General features: G+C 39.7%; 1 protein-coding gene across 5 annotated transcripts in view; it reads right to left on the reverse strand.

Annotated features, from left to right (window-relative positions):
• AREL1 (apoptosis resistant E3 ubiquitin protein ligase 1) overlaps window positions 1–15,221 on the reverse strand; it is a 43,703-nt gene extending 28,482 nt beyond the window's left edge. For all 5 annotated transcript variants that reach the window (XM_045807813.2, XM_045807817.2, XM_045807816.2 and 2 more), the window contains exon 1: window positions 15,067–15,221. The gene's annotated coding sequence lies outside the window, so the exon portion shown is untranslated. The remainder of the gene's footprint in view (window positions 1–15,066) is intronic.
• Between the last annotated feature and the right edge of the window lie 24 nt (window positions 15,222–15,245).

Here is a 15,245-nt window from a genome sequence, read left to right on the forward strand (position 1 = left end):
TAAGAGTTATATAAACTATAGGAGCTCCATTAGAATGCTATCTAAGTATTAAAAAATGACACCTTTTAAGGAATAACGAAAGAAATTTCTCACAAATAAAATGCTAAATAAAAGACAAGCACAAAATTATTTACATAGCATGCACCCAATTTTTAAAACATTACATTACATAAACAAGGCTAGACGGAACAACATAAAAATATCAATAGTCATCTCTTGGTGTTTGGAATTATAAATAATTTTTATTTTCTACCCGTAGCTTTCAGTGTTTTCTAACTTTTTAAAAATTTTTTTATTATGTTATGTTAATCACCATACAGTACATCATTAGTTTTTGATAGTGTTCCATAATTGTTTGCCTATAACACCCAGTGCTCCATGCAGTACGGGCCCTCCTTAATACCCATCACTGACCTAGCCCATCCCCCCACCCCCTCCCCTCTGAAACCCTCAGTTTGTTTCCCAGATTCTTACTGATGTAAGAACATACTAAAAGTTTCTATTTCTGGAGAACAAATAACTTTTGGGGAGAAAAGAGGCAAGTTATCCTTTTTTCAAATAAGGAAAGAGTATAAAAAATTAGCTAAAAATAATAGAATATACTGAAATTTTATTTCTATTCATTATGATCTTAGTGGGTCTCCAGCCCTGTAATCAGCTATTTGGTTATTAAATTAAATAACTCCTAGTTCTTTTTTTAAATAATGGTTTTTAAAGAAGGTTTATTTATTTATTAGAGAGAGAGAGAGAGGGGAGGGGCAGAGGCAGAGGGAGAGGGAGAGGGAGAAGCAGACTCTCTGCTGAGCAGAGAGCCAATGCAGGGCTCAATCCCAGGATGCTGGGATCATGACCTGAACCGAAGGCAGATGCTTAACTGACCAGGAGCCCAAATAATTCCAAGTTCTAACATCATTTTTACCGCACCCCACCGTGAACAACCATGCCTAGCCCTGACTATGCTTTATTCAGTGTCTCTAGCAAGCCTGAAAATTCAACTCAAGCACCAACCCCCTTCCTGGTCCACTTCTCAGACCCCTCGGAGGATTGCTTCCATGCCACGCAGAACCAATCACTTGCTCCTCTGTGATACTCCTGTGCTGAAAATACCTCTATTATAGCATTTATTACTCCATATCGTGCTTATTTGTTTATACAGTAGTCTCTCCTAATGAATTCTGGCATCTCTGAGGACACTGCCTGGGTCTTACTCATCTTTGATTCCCAGTAGCTAGTATGTTGTTCAGTTTATCTCAGTCTGTACTTGGTAAGTGCCCCCAAGAGATTCCTACACACATTAAAATCTGAGAAGCTTGGTCTAGGCTCTAAGGCAGCCCCTTGAGAAGTGCCCCGATAGTCTGTATTTCTAACAGGCTCACAGGGAGCGTTGATGCTGTTGGTCTGCAGATCATGCTTTCGGGAGCAAAGGTCTAGAGCAGGAGTTGGCAAACTACAGCCTGTAGGCCCAATCCAGACAGTCGGCTGCTTTTTTTAAAAAAAGGATGAACACAGCCAAGTTCATTCGTTTACATATGGTCTGTGACTGCTTTTGCGCTACAAGAGCAAAGCCGAGTAGCTGCAGAGACTTATGGTCTACAAAGCTTTCCTAGCTGACCCTTTACAAAAAAAGGTTTACCACTCTCTCGCATAGAGGTCTCAGTCTTAAAGCTACCTAACTGCTTCGTATAAATGAACTCATTTTTATAAATAAAAAGCATAAAATCATTTTCTTCCAGTTCTCCTGTCCCCTCTTAGGAAAAGAGCTATAAAACTGGCAACATTATGCAAATATTTCTCCTGGCTAATTTCAACTGTTATTTAAAAAGTTTTATGCCTCCCATACCCCAAAGTAGGAATTTTATACAATCATTTCCCAAAGTACATGTTTCCTACAATTATGCTTGCATTTCATCAAGGCTACAATTTCCTAAAACCAGTACCTCGGGGACCAATCCCAGGTTCCTAAAATTATTACAATACATATTACTGACTCAGCGTCTCCTTTTAAAATGCTATTATAAAAAGCCATGAAAAAAAGGATGTGAAAGTCCACTTTGGAATTCTGGTGAAGAAAGAAAAGGAGCAGTGGCAGCGCACAGTCACCCAACCATCACCCACGGAGTCCCATAAAGAAAGACAAGACAGAAGAAAGATGCTGGCTTTCAAAGATAGAGTCTTCGGGATTCTCTATACAGACGCACCAGCCACAAGTCCAGGAAAATCAAATTTAAAAAACCAAATCATTCAATTAACAAAAGGTCCACAGTTTAGAGTGATCTAAGGAGGTTCCGAGAAATAAAGTGCACCATCAGATACTTTAGATTATTAGTTTATGTTTTCCTTTGCTAATTTCAGCCTTGGTTTTTTCTCCCCCAAATCCCACCATAAGAGACTGCCCTCCCCCCTCAAGTTTATTCTCTTGAGATATTTATACAGTTGTGTATTCCTGCTATCTCAGTTAAGCCAAGTTATACGGTTTTCATTTATATTCTTTCCTCATCAGTCAGCCCCTCCAGTCTCTTAATCATTCCTGTGGGTCTTCTGTGAACTCTCTCCAGCTGGTCCCCGGCGATCTGGTAATGAGGTGCCTCCAACTGACTGCAGCCTTCCAGGAATAGCCTCGTTAGAACAAAGATGAGCTCACCCTCCTCAGTTCCATGACATAATACTCCTGCGTAGACAATCCCCCACATCACAGCAAGCTAGCATACTGCCATATTAGACTGCAACCCTGTTCCGTGCCTCCCGGATTTGGGCATTAGGGCAGGCCGATGTGCTGGAAGCCTGAGGATAAACGGCACAAGTTCCCGCAGCAACTATTCACTAGAGGATGAGGTGAGTGGGGAGAAGAAGGTATTTTCACCATGAAACACTCATAGGTAATAAAACAGAATGCAAAATTGGCATGAATTTCTAAAGGTAAAACATGGGCATATTCAAAATATGCAGATACTTGATACCTGAGGCAGAGAGGGTGCTCGGGGCTCTGCTCCCAGGCCCCAAGGGGTTACATGCCCAGGATCCTCTACCTTGAGAGGTACTTGAACTGAAGTCTGAAAGGCACTACAATCCCCACTCAACATATGGTTTATTACCCCACTACCACCCATCCCATATACTCACATTTCAAATAAAATTCTTTTTTCTGCTATGTCCCCCCATCCCTGGATATCTGTATTTTCTTCTGGCCTAACATAATTTGCTAAAACACTGTGTTTTAGCAAATTCACTGTATTTCACCGGCTGTAATCCACCAACATCTTCAGGTTCTTCTGTAAGGTTCATTCATTCATCTCATATTTCTTGAGCATTTGCTGTCTGCCAGACTGTGTGCTAAAAGTTAAGGTAACAAGGGTAAATGAGACAGGGTCTTTTCTTAACTTTGATGAACTCAGTCCGAAGTGGGAGATCGGCAAGACAACGTGGCAAGTACCACACACACAAAAAAAGGAATACACGATGTGTGGAGGGCAAAGGAAGGAGAAAGGTTAACTTTGCCTGAGAGTGGGGAAGTACTGACAGGAGAGACAACAGAGCTATTAACTTAAGACTGAGGAGGCATTCGCAAGGCAGAAATAAAAGCGCTAGGAACCTACGCAGGAGAAAAATAGCATCAGCCAAAGTTGAGTCAAGAATGGGAGTGATGAAAAAGGTCAGCATTATGAAAGCCAAGTGTTTAGAAAGACCACCTGGGGCCAAACTAGGGTGACTGATTCTCAGCACGGTATGGTGTAGTACCCAGGAGTATGAATCTTACTACTGAGTGATTTGGGACAAGCTACTTCTCTTCGATTGCCTCCGATATAAAATGGAGGTGTACTCAGAAAAGGAGGGAATGCAGCTGCTCTTGAGAGCAAGACGTGGAGTGTCAAGAGATGACTGGGTGAGGCTGGAAACTGGCCCCAGGTGACCTGGCAGGAGTGCCTCATTAGATACGGCTTTATATGCAAACCAGGCTGCTGGTTGCCGGCTTACGATGGTGGTTTGTGTCTAGGCCACGATGGCAGCCCAACCTGCAGGAAATTAGGAAGAGGGCACTGAGTGTACCTGAGGGACTAACGGGTTTTCCAGAGAAATCCTATTTGGAAACAACCACAGCAACAATCCAAAATACCAAGCCTTCTGGTTTTTTCTCAAGAACGATGACAACGCAAATTTACCTTTACCGAGAACTCACTATGTGCCCGCACCGTTTGAAGTGCTTCCCATATTATCTCACTTAACTCGCAGCAACCACATAAGTACCTATACTGTTATCCATGCTTTATGAATTAGCCACATGAAGCACACAGGGCTAAAACAACTTGCCCATTGTCACCCAGCTGACAAATGAAGGCGCCAGGCAATGTGATTCCAGAGCCTACACTCTTAACCAGGAATACAGACGTGTCAAGAACCCAAGAAAGAAAAAAAAAGATTCTTGGAATAGGAAGAATGAAAGCTCAACAAATACTTAACCTGGAAATTTAAAAGGAATACGACTCCATTTTAGACTTTAAGCAATCACAACCAAAAAAACTCAGGAGATGTTTTTTAACTAAGGGAGAAAGAGATCACACATTTTAAAAGGAGAAAGACATCACAAATTTTAAAAGAGACTCTGAAAAGGACAACAGATCAATCAATGGCTGAGAGTCAAGATAAGAGGATGCTGGTCCAAGGGAGCAGAAAGGCAGTGGCCGCAATGTGGGGGGTGAGGGGCGGGGGAGGCTAGAGTATGCATCGTTTCCCAGTTAGAAGCAACAGGATTAGTGACCTGTGAGGTCAAAAAGATAAAAGAGACCAAGAAGCCAAGGACAAATGGGGATTTTCTACGCTTGGGAGCCTGGATGAACGGTGGAGGTGAATTAAAGAGGCAGAGCCAATGCGTAGGGAAAGATACAAGTACAGAACTAAGGTTGAAGTGTCTATGAGATATCCAGGTAAATATATTCACAGGACAAATGGAAATAAACATCTGAAGCTATGGAGATACCACTATCCTGCAGGCAGTTAAAAGACAGGAAATGAAAAAGGACTGCCATGCAAAACAAGCAAATCAAGAAAATGACCAATTATAGAACCGTGAGGGGATCAACCTTAAATGTACCCCCACCCCCAAAAGGAGCTAGCAAAGAGTGAAAAGGAACAATCAGAGAAGAGGAAAAAACTGTATAAGTGGTTTACTGCAGGCAAAAGGAAGTGATTATTTCTAGAAACTGTGAGTGGTCACAGTATTAGAATCAGTAAAGACTTAGGCCAGAGTGGGGAATTCAAAATCAGCCCCCAGGGTTTTTTCCTTGATTATTTGGAACTCTGATTCTCTGATCAAGTACCTTCAAATAAAATGTGTATCTTATTTCTACCTGTTCTCATTAATAATAAAAGTCTTAGCCTAAACTTGACCCAACTTGATAACTAGTAAGCTCTTTGCAACTCAGTTCAGGGATACTGATTATTTCACAATTATTTTAGTGCCTATAACAAATTTAGATCTGAATTAATCTGAATCTAGTCTCTAATCCTGCATAAATCACTGGCAAAAGAAAAAAAAATCTTCCCCAAATCAGCTTTATTGAGGTATAGCTTATATATAGTAAAAGTCACCAATTTAAAGTAAACAATTATGGCTTCGACAGTTGTATACGGCTATGATACAAAACACAATCAATACAGAACCTTCGTCACCCCAAAGTTTCCTCATGATCCCCTTGTGCGACCACTGATATACTTCCTATCACTACAGTTTTGCCTTTTACAGATGCCAAACAGCATCATATACAAAATGTAGTCTTTTGTGTGTAGCATGTCTTCCACTTAGCACAATGCATTTTAGATCCATACATGTCATTACATGTAGCAGTACTTCATTCCTCTTTACTGCTGTGTAGTAGTCCATTATCTTACAATTTCTTTACCCATTCACCAGTTGAAGGACATTTGGTTCTATCCAGTTTGGGGCTATTATGATAAAGTTGCTATGAACATTCACGTGTAAGTCTTGTGTGGACCCATGCTTTTATTTCTCTTGAGTAAAAAGCTAAGAGTGAGATTGCTGGGTCATATTATAAGTATATATTCAACTTATAAGAAACTGCTACACTGTTTTCCAGAGCACCTGTATCATCTTCCATTTCCACCAGCAATGTATGGGAGCTCCAGTTGTTCACAGCTGCCAACACTAAGTATTGTTCATCTTTTAAATGTTATCATTCTAGAACAATCCAACCACCTGTAACAATTGTAAACATTTATGCATCCAACATGGGAGCACACAAATACTTAAAGTAGTTAACAACAAACATAAAGAAGTAATCAATAATAGTATAATAGTAGAGGACTTTAACACCCCACTTACATCAATGGACAGATTGTCCAAAAAGAAAATCAATAAGGAAACAGTGGCTTTGAATGACACACTGGACCAGATGGGTTTAACAGATATATTCAGAACATTCCATCCTAAAACAGTAGAATACACATTCTTTTCAAGTGCACATGGAACATTCTCCAGAACAGATCACATATTAGGCCACAAATAAAAGTCTCTCAACAAATTCAAAAAGATTGAAGTCATACCATGCATCTTTTCTGACTGCTATAAAACTAGAAATCAACCACAAGAAAAATTCTGGGAAAAGCATAAATACATGGAGGTTAAATAACACACTACTAAATTTTACCCATTCTAAAAGGTGTAAAGTGGGGGCGCCGGGGTAGCTCAGTTGTTAAGCGTCTGCCTTTGGCTCAGGGTGTGATCCCAGGGTCCTGGGATCGAGTCCCGCATCAGGCTCCTCTGCAGGGAGCCTGCTTCTTCCTCTCCCACTCCCCCTGCTTGTGTTCCCTCTCTCGCTGGCTGTCTCTCTCTCTCTGTCAAATAAATAAAATCATAAATAAATAAATAAATAAATAAATAGTGTAAAGTGGTCTCTCACTGTGGTTTTATTAGCATTTCCCTAAAGACTAACAATATAGAGTATGCTTTCATGTGCTTATTGACTATTTGTGACACTTCTTTGGTATCCAAATCTTTTGCATTTTTTAAAATCAAGATGTTTGTCCTCTTACTACTTAGTTGTTCGAATTCTTTATCTATTCTGCAAACAAGTCCCTACTAGATATGTTTGACAAATATTATCTGTGGTTTAACATTTTCTTAACAGTGTTATTTAAAGAATAAAGGTTTTTCATTTGATGAAATCCAACTTAAAATTTTTCTTCTTTTATAGTTTGTGTTTTTTATAGCCTAACTCGAAGACACAAAGATTTTTCTTCCAGAAACTTTATCTAAAAGTTTCACAAATCTGGGGCGCCTGGGTGGCACAGCGGTTAAGCGTCTGCCTTCGGCTCAGGGCGTGATCCCGGCATTATGGGATCGAGCCCCACATCAGGCTCCTCCACTATGAGCCTGCTTCTTCCTCTCCCACTCCCCCTGCCTGTGTTCCCTCTCTCGCTGGCTGTCTCTATCTCTGTCGAATAAATAAATAAAATCTTAAAAAAAAAAAATTCAAAAAAAATAAATAAATAAAAGTTTCACAAATCTCCTGTTAAAATTTTTTTAACAAGAAAACACATGAAAAGATGCTCAACATCACTCATCATCAGGGAAATGCAAATCAAAACCACAGTATCACCTCGTACTAGTCAAATGGCTAATATAAAAAAGACAAGAAATAACAAATGTTGGTGAGGATGCGGAGAAAAGGGAATCCTTGTGCACTGTGGGTGGGAATGCAAACTGGTGCAGCCACTGCGGAAAACAGTACGGTGATTCCTCAAAAAATGAAAAGTAGGGGTGCCTCAGTGGTGCAGTTGGTTAAGCATCTGACTCTTGATTTCAGCTAGGGTTCAGGTTCATGAGATCAAGTCCCGTGTCGGGCTCCATGCTCAGTCTGCTTCAGATTCTCTCTCCCTCTCTGTCTGTCCCTCCCACTCGTGTTCGTTCTCTCTCTCTCAAATAAATATCTTTCAAAAAATTAAAAATAGAACCATATGACCCAGTAATTCCACTTCTGGGTATTTACCTGAAGAAAATGGAAATGAATTCAAATAAGATCTATGCACCCCTACGTTTACTGCAACATTATTTACAATAGCCAAGACAAGGAAGAAACCCAAGCGTCCATCAGTAGATGAATGGATAAAGAAGATATGGTGTATATGTATATATGTGCATACGAATGTATGTATACATGTATATGCATAAGTACACATACATATACACACCCCATCAAGAAGATACGGTGTGTGTATATGTATGTATATGTATATGTGTATATACACATTTGAAGAAATTCATAAATATGTATATAAGTATATATAACGAAATATCATTCAGCCATAAAAAGAACGAAATCCTGCCATTCACGGCAACATGGATAGACCCCTAGAGGGTATTATGCTAAGTGAAATAAGGCAGACAGAAAGACAAATACCATATAATTTCACTTATATGTAGAACCTACAAAACAAAACAAACAGAAATAGATTCATAAATACAGAGAGCAAGCTGATGGTTGCCAGAGGGGAGGGGTATGGGGGATGAGGTACAGACTTCCAGTTACAAAACAAATTAAGTCAAAGAGATGAAAAATATGCATAGGGAATATAGTCAATAATACTATAATAAGTTTGTGTGGTGACAGATACTAACTATACTTACAGGCATTTCATAATGTGCATATGATGTGTACCTAATACATATATAATATTGTATGTCAACTATACTTTAATAAAAAGAATTTTAACAAGAGTTTTTTAAGCTCTTGCATGCCCTTTATCTCATTAATTACTCAGTTTTATTATTGCTTTGTTTCTTTCAAATTCAACTCCCCACATTAGCAAGCAGCACTTCAGTTACAGTCTGTTTCAGAATTTGGAAAGATTTTTATCTTTTAACAGACTTCCCCCTACTCTTTAACCTAATAACTGCATTTCTAAATGGAGTCAATGTTTCAGTTCCTCAGTTCTCCTCAAACTGACATAAACCTTCTGGATGGACCCCTGATGCTGGGTCTTACAACAACAACAAAATTCCAAAACCCAGAGTGTGCACCTGCAGGTTAAGCCAAGGACAATGAACTACTTGCACGTCTGGTTTTGAAGAGCAGCTTTTATAAGATCACTCTCATCTGAGAGGAGGCTAGAAACCATTACCTTATCATTCACTGGTTAAAGAAAAGTTAGGCTTATAAAGGTGAAGCTGACAGCGACAAAAGTAATTCTACATTTCTTCATGCAATCTGGACTCTCTCTGTGGCACCATTCTCTTTAAAACAAACCAGACTTCGTCAGACTTGAAACGAAGAGGACATATAAAAGCACAGTTTAGATTCAACTGCCCCCTGGAACAGACTTTGCCATTCTCCGCATAGTTCACAGAAAGGAGGAGAAAGGGATTCAAAGCTAGTGCGAGCAAAACAGGGAAACAAGGGTCAACTTATCATTGCTCATTTCGTAATTTCCTGGGACGTCTGGGGAAAAACAAAATAGAAAAACTGACTGATCTATGCCCTGTTGCAGTCTTTCATCTACGTCAAGAAAACAGCAGCTTCAATTTACAACTCTCTCCTAACGTGTTTTTTTCTATTTACCACACAGAATCCGCTGTGCCTGATCCACAGAATCAGGACAGGCCCCCGTGTTCCCAGGCCACGCAGCTTTTACGCTTAGGTGACCCTGGGCCACTGAATCTTGGCTATAACAGGAAAATTTTAAAACGAATTCCCTGAATCTGACAAGCCGTCTCCCTCAATAAGTCTAGGAAGGTGTTATTTCATTAACTGTGCCTGAAGTGGCAGGCAAACGGCCAGATCTACAGCCCAGTGGGATGAAACTGGAATCGTCACACATGCACTTAAAAGCTAACAAAATTTCTACCTCTACAGCCATCTATCCTACCGTTATTTTTAAAGAAAATAATTTATTTACATCAGAAAAAAAGAGCCATCTTAAATGAGTATTTCATAGTTCAGATTCCAGGAAGAAAAACCCGACTAGACACAGAAATGGCAAACTGAGATGGCTCAATGTGAAGGAGAAACTCAACACTTACATAGTATGTAAACAAAACTTCAGTTGACCTAATAATCAATGTTACCAAACAAGATCTATGAATTTCTTCAAATGTGTATTAAAAACCTTTTAGAAACTTATGTTGAACCCTGAGGTTTCCAAAATGAGTAAGATGGTTCCTGACTCCTTAAAAACATACAGTTTCTAACAGAAGACAGATAAGTAAACCAATTGGTGATAGTTCTCTATAGTAAGTCTATGAAGTGAGCACATGGTGTTAGTGGAGCCCAGGAAGGGCCCCTCAATCAGGATTAGCTCTTAGCTTCTCAGGAAACTTCGTATCAACCCCTGGGAGCAAAGCCAACTTTTCCACTGAGTTACCAGTGTTTGGGGAATTAAGGGGGTACAGAACACTACCTACACAGTACTGTCTATTCTCATGGCCAATGACTTCCTCTCTTCAGCAATGATCAGAGGGGATTACTGAATCACATACATGGCACAGAAGAAGCTCACTGGAAACCCCAACCTATTTATCAAAATTGCACATGGTCTAAATACAATGTGGTATCCTGGTTTGGATCTTAGAAAAGAAAAAGGCTGTTAGTGGAAAAACTTGTAAAATCCAAATAAAGTTGTAGTTCAGCTAATGGTAGGCATTGTACCAAAGTTAATTTCTTAGATGTAACAAACGTACCATGGTTATGTAAGATGTTAACATTAGGGGAAGAACTGGGTGAAAGACATACAGGATCTCTCTCTACTATCTTTGCAACTTTTCTATAAATCTAAAATTACTCCAAAATAAAATGTGATTTAAAAAAAAAATTACATCTGGTTCCCCACTTTACATTCTCATCCTCCCCTAGGATTCTGATCATGCTGCCCTAATCCCTACCCAATCCAGGTAATGCTTGGTTAAAACACTTTTCTCAAATCCTTTTCAATCTTTTTATTATAAACCATTTACGCAGACCAGCTGGGTTTCCTTCTTCACCAAGACAGGAGAAACTAGATAATACTTGAGAGGTTTTAACTGTTTTTTCTTCTTTACTGCATACACCAGGGATATCCTTGGAGTGGAACCTCTCTAGATGGACAAAAGACAGGTTAAAATAACCTGGGCTGGATCTCTGGATAAGAGCAAGGGGACCCTGCCGCAAACGTATGTTGTATATTATTAGACTACCTTTACCTGATCTCTGGCCAAAAAGGATAATGAGTAGGAAATACAACGAACAGATGTTGACTACTAGCATCTCACCACCAACAGGCAAACTGCACTGAAATGATGCTGCAGCTAGAAGCTCCGAAAAATGTGGCGCAAGTTCTTCAACTATCCAAGGTAACAAAAATTCATATTAAAGTCATATAGTGTGGGGCGCCTGGGTGGCACAGCGGTTAAGCGTCTACCTTCGGCTCAGGGCGTGATCCTGGCGTTATGGGATCGAGCCCCACATCAGGCTCCTCCACTGTGAGCCTGCTTCTTCCTCTCCCACTCTCCCTGCTGTGTTCCCTCTCTCGCTGGCTGTCTCTATCTCTGTTAAATAAATAAATAAAATCTTTAAAAAAAAAATAAAGTCATATAGTGTGGTGCCTGGGTAGCTCAGGCAGTTAAGTGTTCAACTTTTGATTTCGGCTCAGGTCGTGATCTCAGGGTTGTGAGATCAAGTCCTGTGTCTACACTAGGTGTGGAGCCTTCTTGAGATTCTCTCTCTCTCTCTCTCTGCCCTCCCGCAATTAAAAAAAAATCATATGGTACTGTTCAATTCAGGCTAAATAACAAAACATATATTTACCAAGACTGTTTGGTTTCGGATAACTAAATGAATACTCATCTCTATTAAACCATAACTTGTAGAACAGGCTTCAAGAATCCCACCAGGAAAACATCATGGTGATGTAACACCATACCAAGATGTCAAGCATGTGTGTTCATGCCCCCCCCCACAGACGCATGTGCACACGTACATACACACAAACTGCAACGAGACTAAACGACCTCAAAAGTTTGAAAACTACTAAATAAAAGAATATTAGTGAAAGCTAAACATTCACGAACGCTTCAAAGAAAAAGAAACCAAAGAAAGATAAATTGAAATTTAAACCTAAGCTCTTTAATGACTAAAGTCATTGAAAAAGTAAAATGATATACTAGAATCCATTAGGCTCATTAAGTCTGATTTGTTATATGGTACGTTGTAATATTAGATATATATTAACACAACAGTACTCCGACCTGGACCACTTCCACAAAGATGAACAGGTAGAGTAATTCCTATGAAAGAGTTCAATTTGCATACCTCTGTTGAATGACCTTACCATAATTTATCTGTTCACAAGGCTATCTCCAATACAGGCCTGAGCTCTTGAAGAGTAACTAGCACACTGCCTAGGGCAGAACGGGCCCTTAATACATGCCGTCTGAATGAGTGAACATGCAGCAGTAATGTACCTTTGAGGTATCCTTACAAGCCATTTGGTATCAACACCTTAGGAGCAGAACATGCTGTATACCATGTTACACATTTAGGAGGCAGTCAGGTTAACTGAAAAATAATTAATAGCAATTAATGCTGGGGAAAAAAACTCATCACATGAGACATAAAAAGAAGTGTAAAAACTGTAACTTGAAAATGAAGAAAATATCTGTGAATTAGTTTTCTTCCCTGGATGGCCACAAAAGTCAATCTACCTTTAACTTTCTAACATTGAAATACAAGAGTTTTAAAAGAATCTTTCATTATCCATAATTTTATAAAGAAATTTGTTATTAACTTAAATTGGTAAGGAAGACCAATTAGTGAATGGAATGAAGTCCAAGCCCAATTATGTGTTCAAAACTGTGGGTTGAATGCCTTAAAAAATTCTTTCTCTTCAAGACTGCAGAAAAATACAAAACAACCCTCTTGACTGCTGAGAAGGACTAAAAGTATTTCTTTTTCTCACAAGTATGTAATCAAAAGCAATTACTTTCTGCTCCCACCCAACACAAAGCAATACCATCTCCCCCCTCCCATCACCATCAAAACATGCTACCCAGCATCTCAGTACTTTAATCTTAGACTACAAGAAAGTCAGATTGCAATAAAATTACAATTTAACAAAAACATTTTTCTAAGTGTGTTCTCATTTCCTGTGGTGTTCCTACACTAATTTAGCTCCCTCTCAAGTATTAACAAACAACAAAACAAGAAAATTCTCAGAATAGGTATTACAAATTACTTGTTTTTTAAAAAAATTACTATTGTTCATGGATTCCAAAATTCATGGTACATATTAGCAGGAGAGTGTTTTTTTGTCAATGGCTGAATTTAAATGCAAATTACTATTTAATTACATGCAATTTTCCCTCTGACCCTACCTATAATACTGGTCAGCATTCAAATGTTTAAAATAAACAACTGGTCATGTTTACTTTAAAAGGTTATTGCCTAATCACCAAGAGGTTCTAATGCATCGAAAAAGTGGTAGCTCTCAGCTCTAGCCATGAATGCAGTTTGCAGACAAGCTGTCTCGAAGAGATTAGGAACTTCTAGTGACCACAAACGGGGAAAAGCAGAAGGCACATACGTTATCTGTAGATGGGTCAATAATAAAACTGTTTCAACATCAAAAACTCAGAGCCTACAAAATCAGACATGTGAAGTACAAAGTTATCTAAATGCCTGCAAGACAAAAAGAAAAAGGAGAAGAAGGAAGAAAAGTCTGTCTATACACAAGTCAACATGAGAAATCATCCTACAATTGAGCTTTTCAAGAACTGAAAACCTTACAAGGTTCTTGGAGATATCAACACATTCAAGTTGCAAAATAGAGCAACTATATTAAAATACAATTGGCATAAAATTCAAATGCCACCTCATGTTGAAAGACACACAATAATAATAGAAAACACTTTATTTGATAAGGTTTATTTGTGCTCAGCACTGTTCTAGGGACTTCACATTCTTATTTAGTCCTGATAACACCCTTATAAGACAGGTACTATTAAGATTATCTCCACTTTACAGATTAAGGAACTGAAGTACAGATAGATTAATTCACCCAACATCATAAAGCTAGTAAGAGGCAGAGCACGTGTTTAATTCCATTAGACTCCAAAGTTCATGTTAACCAATGCACCATGTTTTATGAAATGGTCAGCTTTTTTTTTTTTTTAAACCTAGTAACCTTTTTGGATTTCAAACACTAGGACAGTTTTGTGCAATAAGAAAAGTACAGGCTTTGGAATCAAATCAAACCCAAACAAAACCCTGAATAAAGTCAAGCCCCAGCTTCTCCACATGTAAAAGGAAGGTACTTAAGTTATTGTGAAGGTCAAAGAAGATAATATAATTAAAGTGCCTAGTACAGTATACAAGATAGGGGTTCTTAACCTTAAGTTCACAGATATCGAGTGTCCACGGGTGGGCTTCAGAGTCTCTGAGTCTCATCATTTGTATGACAAATGTTGTATGTACCCCCCCCTTTATTTTTTTAAAGAATCGTCTCCAGCTGTTCACAAACCTTCAAGGGGTACCTGATCTCTGAAAGGGTAAGAACCACCGAAGTACACAGCAGCTACTCAAAACAAAACAAAACAAACCAGAAGTTCTCTTTCCCTTCTTATTCTCAAAAACTGTCTCTTTGCCGTTAAAGGTAACACACCACGGCTTCCCAATAAATGTCAATTATTCCCCCACCATTTCCCTGGCTTGGTACCTAGCAACACATGCAAGCTTATGCCCCAGTCTTCTAGAGATGGTCTAAAGAAGGCCCTCAAACGATGATTCACCCCTCTCTGCACCGAGACGAATACACGGTATTTACTCGAGAGAATCGTGAGAATCATCCACCTAGCTGCACGAAGCACCATGTCTGCTAAGAGAACCAAGTAGGTAATAGAACTTCCCAATTGCAACGCAGAGACCGGACACCCCAGCGCCGAGGGATGAGGAGAATGTGTTTTCCTAAACTACTGGAAAACCCAGAATTCCGTTCCCCCTACCCCTGTCCTGCCTCTCTGGAACTCTGGTGCAGGGACGTCCTCTGGGCACTGACCCAGGATAGAGTGGTGGAGAACAGAAACGTTACCCGACTAGCGCGGCGGAGTCCCAGCTCTGCTGCCGGGGCCGGCGGCGGCAGTACCCGGCGCAAGACTGACCCAAAATCCTCCCCCAGAGGCCCCAACACAGATCTCGGCTCCGGCTGGGAACCGGCTCCAAGGTTTTCCGTTGCCCAAAGCGCCTTCCGCTTCCGGGCTAGCCTTTGCC

Source organism: Ursus americanus, chromosome 26 (assembly GCF_024610735.1).
Source record: "Ursus americanus isolate L20-20 chromosome 26, mUrsAme1.1.p, whole genome shotgun sequence".
Lineage (NCBI taxonomy): Eukaryota > Metazoa > Chordata > Mammalia > Carnivora > Ursidae > Ursus > Ursus americanus.